General features: G+C 30.2%; 1 protein-coding gene across 10 annotated transcripts in view; it reads right to left on the reverse strand.

Annotated features, from left to right (window-relative positions):
* The window catches only part of LOC122634271, a 113,200-nt gene that overhangs the window by 81,779 nt on the left and 21,421 nt on the right, over positions 1 to 10,000 (reverse strand). The window lies entirely within an intron of this gene.

Below are 10,000 nucleotides of genomic sequence, written 5' to 3' on the forward strand. Positions count from 1 at the left end.
AAAGAAAAAAGAAAAAAAAAAGCTCGATAAAGTATCCAATGAATTTTTTATTGGGTATAAGTAGTATTAAAAAAAAGAAAAAAAGAAAAGAAAGTAACAGAAAAGAGATCGTTGAAATTCTAACAAATCTAAAATTACCTTTCAACCATTCGTACCGTAGTTATATATAAAAAAAAAAAAAAAAAAAAGAAGAAGTAATTTAATTAACAAGATTCTTTCAGTTATCAAGATTTCAATAAGGATGGAACAATGAGACAGTATCTTCCGTACGTGGTATCTATTAGATATAAGAAGAAAAAAAAAAAAGAAAAGAAAAGAATCTAAATTGAAGATAACATCTTTCACTTCTATTCTATTAGTAAGCTGGCAATATGGTAAATTAACTTCAACAACGAATAAGAGTAAGATAAGAAGGTAGGTTAGCTAGCTAAATGAACGACGAAAAGAAGGAAGATACAAAAAAGAAAAAAGAAAAAAAAAGAAAGAAAAAAAAACAAGAGGAAAAAGCTAGCAAAGGGGAGTAGAGAAGAGATGACGAGGAGCTGAGGGGGTGACAGGGTTGGTAAAGAACTAATTGCAAAGAAGAAAATGGGTATATAAAGAGTTAAGATAGTATCTTCTTTTACTTTCCTTTTTTCCCCTTTTTCTTCTTCTTCTCCTCATTCTTTATTTTTTTTTTTTTTTGTTTAATATTCCTAGAGAATAAGAATCAACCCCTTGTAACGTGTCGTCGTCACGTTGTACGAGTAAGCCAAAATTATCTTTCTCAGTCAACCCCCGACCAACCCCTGCCCATAACGAACATCAAATTTTTACGAAGCAAAAATACTTTGAACGTACATACACAGATACACGTATATATCGTGCGGACATGGTCACACAAAGAGAGAGAGAGAGAGAGAGAGAGAGAGAGACGCACATATACCCACTCGCTTTCCACTCAGCAACTTCTTTCTTCCATAATTTCACGAGATCTAGAGCCTCATTAACGGGAGTTGTGGGTAGAAGCAAGTTAGGTGTAAACTCGAGACTAAAGCAAAGTGCAAACATGGCTCGGTTATCTCGCACATATTCTCTTGGACATAATTATATATCTTGTAATACAGTCTGTTAAATAATGTGATAAGCATTGTTACAGTCGGTCTGTCTCTCTGTCTCTCTCTCTCTCTCTTTCAACTCTTTTTTCCTTTATCATACACTACATTCGTTGAATTAAATGAAAATATAATATTTCATATTTTATGTATGTAATAAAATATTTTTAATGAACGGAATATATCGTATTAATTGATAAAATTTCTCCTTGATTCTTCTTCTTTTTTCTCTCAAAAAAAAAAAAAAAAAAAAAGAAAGAAAAGAAAATAACAACAAATGCGAACGTAAAATTATTAGATATTACACATATACGATAAGTTTATACAAACGATAAGATTCGTCTTCGATATATTTCTTCGATGTAACTATGCTGTACCAAATTGAATCCGTAGCAATATTCCCGCCTTTTCTACGTGTTATCAGTGAATTCTTCGGAACTGACATACGCGTAAACCGATCTCTCTCTCACACACATATATACATATATCCACATGTATATATATATATATGTATGTATGTATATACATAGTACGTGCATAGGTACATACGTACGTACATATGTACCTACACGTGTATGCTACGTGTATACATATGTATGTACATACCTACGTATGTATGTAGTATACGTAGAGAAACGCCTAACGTAGCATCGAATTACATAGAGAAGAGAGACAGATAGATAGATAGATAGATAGATAGATAGATAGATAGATAGATAGATAGATAGATAGATAGATAGATAGATAGATAGATAGAGAAAGAGAGAGAAAGAGAAAGAGTGCAACTAGAAGAGAAGCTTCGATGCACACGAGAGTTAGTAAAATGGAAAGAGAGAAAAAGAGAGTTAAAAAGAGAAAGAGAGAGATAGAGAGAAAGCATAAACGAGAATCCTGAACGCGAATGGATCGACGTTGGGTATCCCAAGATCTCGAAAAGCGCATACCCGTTTTCCTCAACGTATATTGAAGCATTGCCAGCTCACATCGACGTTATTTATGACATCATGATATATAGCTACCTACGTTAAACGTTTTAAAAACGCAACGTCGTCGTAAAAATTACTAATGGAGATATAAATGATTAATTAAGAAAGTCGAGTGTCACTGGACGTTACTAATATAATCTATGTATATAAGAAGCGTCGAGCGACACTCGACTCGTTTATTTGATCGAGTAACATTAAAAGAAAGTAAATTATCGGCTACTTAAATCGTTTTCTTCTTTTGACCTTCTTTTTTCTGTTCCTTTTTTTTCTTTTTTTTTTTTTTGATTTTTATTTTTCTCTCTTCGGTTTTTATGTAATTATGTTATATATTGTACCGTAGTAAAACACGAGTGTCTTATATATATATATATATATATATATATATATATATATATATATAAAATAGATTTAGGCTTTCTACAGGGTGAAATTTTACGAGACTACGACGTGCTTATGGCTGATGGCACACGGTCGATCGTCGGCTGTAAGCCTCTACGATGATACACTTCAGAATCTATGGACACCGTAATCGCACGTGTATATAGGCAATCGCATAACGAATATATAGAGAGACATAGAGAGAGAGAGAGAGAGAGAGAGAGAAAGTGTATGTGCATGTATATATATATGGAGTTGAGTATGGAGTCGAGTTTATATATGTATAGATATTTAGTATATGTATGTAGTATGGTTGAGTGGGTGGTTGGGTGGGTGATTGGGTGGATTTATATACGTATAGATGCTTAATGTGTATATGCATGTGTATATACAGATGGCCAGGGTTCACTTTACAGAGAGTGAACAGGCCAAGAGAGAGAGAGAGAGAGAGAGAGAAACGAGATGGAGTCAACCATTACGGTTCCATGAAAACCGGATTGCATATTATAATTTACCATTTACTCGCTACAGTTGTTCATAAGTATGAATCTGACAAGAAGCTTAAATTATTATCTACATGGTATATCTATTGATTTTTTTATTTTCTATTGAGAAATTTTAATCAATGAAATATCGTTACTATTACTATTATTATTATTATTATTATTATTATTATTATTATCATTATTATTATTATTATTATTATTATTATTATTATTATTATTATTATTATTATGATTATTATCATTATTATATTTCACGTACGATGCGAATAAATGGGGAAAAAAAAAGAAATGTTTGTACGGGGGTTTGGAAAAAAAATTTTCTAAATGGATCGATGCCGCGTAAGTGATTTTTGAAAAATCAATCGCTACTCCTTTTCCGGACTTGCAGTTTTATAATACGGAAAAGAAATTAGTTTGGGTAGTATCGGAAGAAAAAAAAAACGTTGACTTTTTCAAAGAAGCTAAGAAATTTTGAACAACTTGAGAATCTTTTTACCCATCTTAAGAAATATAAAAAAAAAAGGGTGAAAATATGTTGAAGGGGAAAGTACACGCGATAAAAATTTATTTTATTTTTTCGTTTTATTTTTTTTTTTTTTTTTTTTTTTTTTTTTTTTTTTTTTTTTTTTTTTTTTTTTTTTTTTTTTTTTTTTTTTTTTTTTTAAATATACGATATATGTCGCGAAAAGATATATGGGTTCCTATGTACATATATCCTATATATATTTTAACGTGGACATTGTAAATAGAAGGTTTTTTCATTGAAAAATGAACGTTTCATAGCCGTCAGGAATATTGAGATGTCCCATGAAAACTTGAAATTTTGGGCTGATCGATGGATATACGTAACCCAAGAGAGAGAATGTGATTTTTATAACTTATTCTCGTCGACTTTTTCATCTCTGAACTCACTTTTAAAAATATATTGCCATGTGACTGTCCATTTCAATGGACATTTTTTATCACATGGATTTTTATAATAAATCAAATAATAATAATTATTATTATTATTATTATTATCATTATTACTATTATAATAATAATTAATATGAAATATAACATTAAATATAGTAATGATAATAATGAATCAAATTATTATTACTATTATTATTATTATTATTATTATTATTATTATTAGTTTCTTCTTCTTCTTCTTTTTTTTTTCAATTTATTTGAAAACGATAGAAAGGCAACATAATCAACGAACGATACAACAGACTTCATTTATATGCGTACATGTATATTTTTTTACGATTGTACGATACGATCAATGAAGTTAATTAATGATGAGATAACTGCTAATTGAATCACGAAAGAAAATACACGATTTATCGACGATGGAACACCGAGAGTTTTGAACTGTAATTAACGTGTACATATGGAAAAACTTGCATTATTTGCTTCTTGCTATCGGTGAAATCATTAGAAAAACATAAAAGATAGGAAGGGGATAAAGAAAAGTGGTAAGGATAATCAATTTACTCATCATGTAACTTAAACTTCTTTAACATCTGTCAAGATTGTTTTAGTTAAACAAAAAAAAAAAAAGAAAAGAAAAAAGAAAGAAAGAGAGAGAGAAAGTATAAATAATGCATCAAATAAGAGGTAAATATATATAGTTAAAAAGTTATACCACAAACAGCTGTTAACTTATCGATGGTCAATAACTTCGATCGAACTTAAAGAAAGAAAGAGAGAGAGAGAGAGAGAGAGAATGAAAGGAAAAATCCAAGTATAAAAAATTCGTTTAAAAAAATCTCTTCATGATGAAACTTCATCTCGATGAAGTTTCTTTACAAACGTAAGTAAACGATAGTAAAAAAAAAAAAAAAAAAAAAAAAAAAGAAAGAAAGAAAAAAAATAGAAAAAATGAAAGAAAAAAAATGGCTGACCGCATATAAATACATTTGTTCGTCGACAATATGATTTTACGAATTAAGATCGTAAAAGAGAAAAAAGATGAAAAAGAAAAACAGAGAAAAATAAAACAAAAAAAAAAAAAGAAGAACCTACTAATTAACGATAACAAACGTTATTTGCATTAAAATATATAATAAAATTGAATTGATTAAAGCATCAATGAAAATTAATCGTATTAACTGTAAACGTTAATTAGATTAATTATTAATGAAATTTTTCTTAAGCAAATAAAATTTTACTAACCAAAAGGCTATAATCAATTATTGTTTTCATAAAAAAAAAAAAAGAAAAGAAGAAAAGAAAACGATGCGCGAATCTTGACAACCATAAAGACTTCGTTCTTTAAACAAAATTAAAAGAAAAAAAAAAAAAAATTAAAAGAAAAAAAAAATTACACGAGATCGCAAACGACACTTGAAAATTTAATAAACGTATGAGATAACGATTGAATACTCTTATTAACAAACAATTTTTATTAAATTAGTCGATGATATCGTAGTATTTGTTGCATCATTGATTATTTCACCCTTTCACTCTTTCACTCTTTCACTCACTCATTCTCTCTCTCTCTCTCTCATCTCTTTATTTCATAATATCATTATTAACGAAAATGGGACCAAAGTATAATACTAACTTGGAGTTTCATATATCAGAAAGTCATTTCTATTTACAATGACTATTACTATCACAAAATAAGGTTTCCCCTATTATGAAACTAATTAATGGAATTTGCGGTTAACATTAAACGTTCTGGCATTAAGTTAAAATTAATTTAATCAGTAATAAGTTAATGAAGATAAAAAGAAACTTAACAATGATGATAATGACAATAGCAATAATAACAATAACAACAATGACGATAGTAATAATAATAACAAAAGATCTATTGATCACAACTATTGAAAATGAACTGTTTTCTGAAAATGAAATGTTCTTTCTCTTTTTCATTTATCTAACATTTACGGACGAGAAAACGATGTCTTCCAAATTTAATATCAATCTTCGAAATAATAGAAACAAAGAAGAATAAAATATAAAGCAAAAAGTTTAAGTTATCAAAGAAAATCAACGTTAACGATATTGTTTAACACGACGAAGGGACTTTGTTGAATTTTGTTTTAATAGACGAAAATTTCATGATCTCCCTTTCCAACCCCTATGAAACAATTACTAACTAGGTCTGTTTCTCGAAGGACTGGCTAGCTTTTCATGTCAAACAAATACTATTTCCCGCCTAGCAAAGAGAAAGAGAGAGACACACACACACACATATACACATACATACAGAGAGAGAGAGAGAGAGAGAGAGAGAGAGGCTTTAATGATTTTCTTGCAGAACGCAACTTTCCTCTCCGGCAAATCGAGTTCCGCCCGGCAGGTATAAAGTGCTGCGTAACGTTCCTCGCGAGAGAACGAACTACGGGGTTAAGGGGTGATAGGGTAAAGGTAGAGGAGATTGGGGTGGTCGACACACAACGAAAATAAGGAACTGTTTCTACGTGATATCGTTTAGGAGTTAATCTCGAAACAATTATAGAATATTATATTTTATTTTTATATGTTGTCATTATTATTATTATTGTTGTTGTTGTTGTTGTTGTTGTTGTTGTTGTTGTTGTTCTTATTACAATTAGAATTATTTTATTAATAATTATATCATCTTTTTCGTTACCTTTTTCTTTTCATTTCTTATTCAACGACAACGCGTCGAAGCGAAATCATTGAAATGAAGTACTTTGAAGTAATGAAATTTAATAATGAAATAATCATTATCATTAATGTTGTTATTGTTATTATTATTTCTTTTTCTTTTTAATTTTATTTTATTCGATAAAAAGCTGCGCTTTCACGCGAAATCGTCGTTGGGAATATGTAAAAAAAGAAAAAAAGGAATAAGATTATACGATCGTAAAATATTCATGACCGATTCGGTTTTTTGGATGCAGTATGGATCGTACGAAGAGAGAGTTGGTTGCTTTCCTTTATTCATTTCATCTTTGTGTGTGTGTGTGTGTGTGTGTGTGTGTGTCCAAGAAAAGAAAATGATTTGCATGAAAGTTAGGGAGCTTTGAGAAAAACTTCCCCTACTCTTTTTCACTCCCACCGACGATAAGAGAATCATAGCTATATTTTACACACTGTGTTTTCTTTCTCTTTTCTTTCTTTCTTTCTTGCTTTCTTTCTTTCTTTTTTCTTCACTTCCTCCTTCTTCTTCAGCTTCTTCTTTTTCTACTACTTCCACTTCCACTTCTCCTACTTCGTCTTTTCTTTTCATCGTTTTCAAAGTGAAGAGAATATTAAGATTACCAGACGACCTACTAAGCCCGCTATTTATCTAGATAGAGAAAGAGTATTGTACGAGGATATATGTATATATACTATAACATTAACATTTTTATTTTGTAACCCACCCTTTATATTATATTTCAAACTTCCTACATAAATTCCTATATACATATGTGTGTGTGTGTGTGTGTGTGTGTATACTTATATAGTATTTTATCAATCCATAAAAATATTCATATTCTGCTTATATATAAAAAACTGTAAAGCCTTAGAAAGAAAGAAATATGGATTACAGATATTCGATATATATCGAACTTGAAACCATGGATGTCCTACATATGTATACGTGACCAACATATTTCTCTTATTAGCTCTCACCTTTAGAATGTCCCTAATACAAAATTTATCTATCATATAGATAAAATGTGCACATTCAATATATATATATATATATATATATATATATATATATATATAATACACACATACATACACACATTAGAACTTGGTATCCTATAGAAAATCGTATTTTCTCGTCACGTTTTTATATCTCAATTCGGCGCAACCTTCTTTCTCTAATCTACATTAAAAAGAAATAGAAAAGTCTAATGTCTATAAAAATTGTTTTACTGTATATACACGATCACGTAACTCTTTCGAAGAAAATGTGAAAGAATGAGTTAAAGATAATCGTGACACGTCGTAAACGAATCAGAAAGTGATCCTTTCCGGCCGTTACTCGTATAAATGTCTCTCTTTCTCCCTCTCTCTCTCTCTCTCTCTCTTTTACCTTCTTTCTTTCTTTCTTTCTTTCTTTCTTTCTTTCTTTCTAACAACAACAAGAACACAGAACCGTCCGAGAGTACTCTCGATCGCTTTGCACTTTTCTTTTTATGTAATCTCAATGTACGAGATTAAACGGAAAGATGTACGAGCGCACATATTCGTGTCTCGATTTTCAATCGTACTTTGAAGTAATGAATTAGAACGAAAAGATACGATACGACGAACATATAATTTCTTTTTCTTTTTCCGTTTTCTTTTTTCTTGTCTAGTTTCCGATAACAGCGTAGGCGGGGGTAGAAAGAGGGAGGGTTAGTAAAGGACACACGTACAACTCATTAATTTCAAATCTATATCACCCGATACAAAGAGACATTTTCGTTTAATGTACGAATTAATGGGAATATTAATTACATGTAGAACAAAAAATATATATATATATAAATCTATATATTATATATATATATATATAAACACATATATAATGTGACTTAAGATATTTCTGAGCTCATGTGATAATCATAATGATCGATACATCGACTTGATAACACATTAAAACAATCAAACGATAAATACAGCTCTCTATGAAAAATGAAAATGATCGATGGCAGTTTGTCAAAAGGGATTGTGATCAGGACAAGGGTAGCTTCGAGAATACGAATATAATTGTTCGACAAACAAGCTTTCTTATATTACATAAAGTATATTTATGTTAAAGAAAATTATGATATCCTTTTGTTGAAAATCGTGCAACCTCGTAGAACGTTAACAGACAAGAGAAAAGTCAAGGAAGTCAAAGCGAATGGAAATTTAAACGCTGCTCCGCCACGCTCATAATCTCGTTTTACTAACTACATAACTGCATTTCCCCTATCGCTTGAAAACGCCAAAAGGGTTAGCCACGTAAAAATTCGATCGATTTTTCTTTTTATTTTCTTTCTATTTGTATTTTTTTTTTTTATCTTTCTTTTTTCTGTTTTCTTTTTTTTTTTTTAATTTTCATTTTTATCTCTTCACTATTACTTCATTCCGTGTATTTTCTGTCGTCCCTTTTTCTGTCTTTTTTTCTTTTAATTATTTACTGATTTATTTATCCGTTTGTTTGTTCGTTCGTTCGTCCATCCGTCCATCCGTCCATCCGTTTGTTCGTTCGTTCGTTCGTTCGTTCGTTCGTTCGTTCGTTCGTTCTTTCGTTCGTTCGTTCGTTCGTTCGTTCGTTCGTTCGTTCGTTCGTTCGTTCGTTCGTTCGTTCGTTCGTTCGTTCGTTCGTTCGTTCGTTCGTTCGTTCGTTCGTTCGTTCGTTCGTTCGTTCGTTCATTCGTTCGTTCGTTCGTTCGTTTGTTTGTTTGTTTGTTTGTTTGTTCGTTTATTACGCGTTCTCTTGACTTTTTATATAAACGAATAATATCGAAAGAACACGAACAGGGCGATAAGAAACTATGAATCGATCACTCCAATGACTATTTCCATCGCACGCTAACTTATTCACTAGCCGATTAAATAATGAAATCAACTCGAAAGAAACTCGAGTTAACGCGGATCTAGGGAGAACGTATGGAATGAAAATGATCAAGTTTTATCGGAACAAGGTACATATAAAATGGGATACATAGACATGTATATATACGGGGAAAAATATTCGATTGTTCGTAAAATAATATAAAAAGATAATAATTATTGATAAACGAAACTTTTCATTTGAAAAATATCTCAATACACTGATTCAATTACTTAATTATTTATTTTAACGAAGGAAGAGAACAAAGAAACTAGAATGAAAAATAAAAGAAAAAGAAAAAAGAAAGGTGAACTAATTTTTTTCATTAATTTTCTACGAGATTCGTTGATAAATACTAATGATATATACATATACATATGTATACGTATATGCATATATATATATGTATATGTGTGTATATATATATATACACATATATATAATAAAGACAAGAATTAAAAAAAAAAAAACACTCGACGAACCAAACGTGACGCGCGTGTGTTATTTCGTCCACTTTTTATTTTTTCTTTTCTTTTTCAATCGCGTGTG

Source organism: Vespula pensylvanica, chromosome 14, assembly GCF_014466175.1.
Source record: "Vespula pensylvanica isolate Volc-1 chromosome 14, ASM1446617v1, whole genome shotgun sequence".
NCBI lineage: Eukaryota > Metazoa > Arthropoda > Insecta > Hymenoptera > Vespidae > Vespula > Vespula pensylvanica.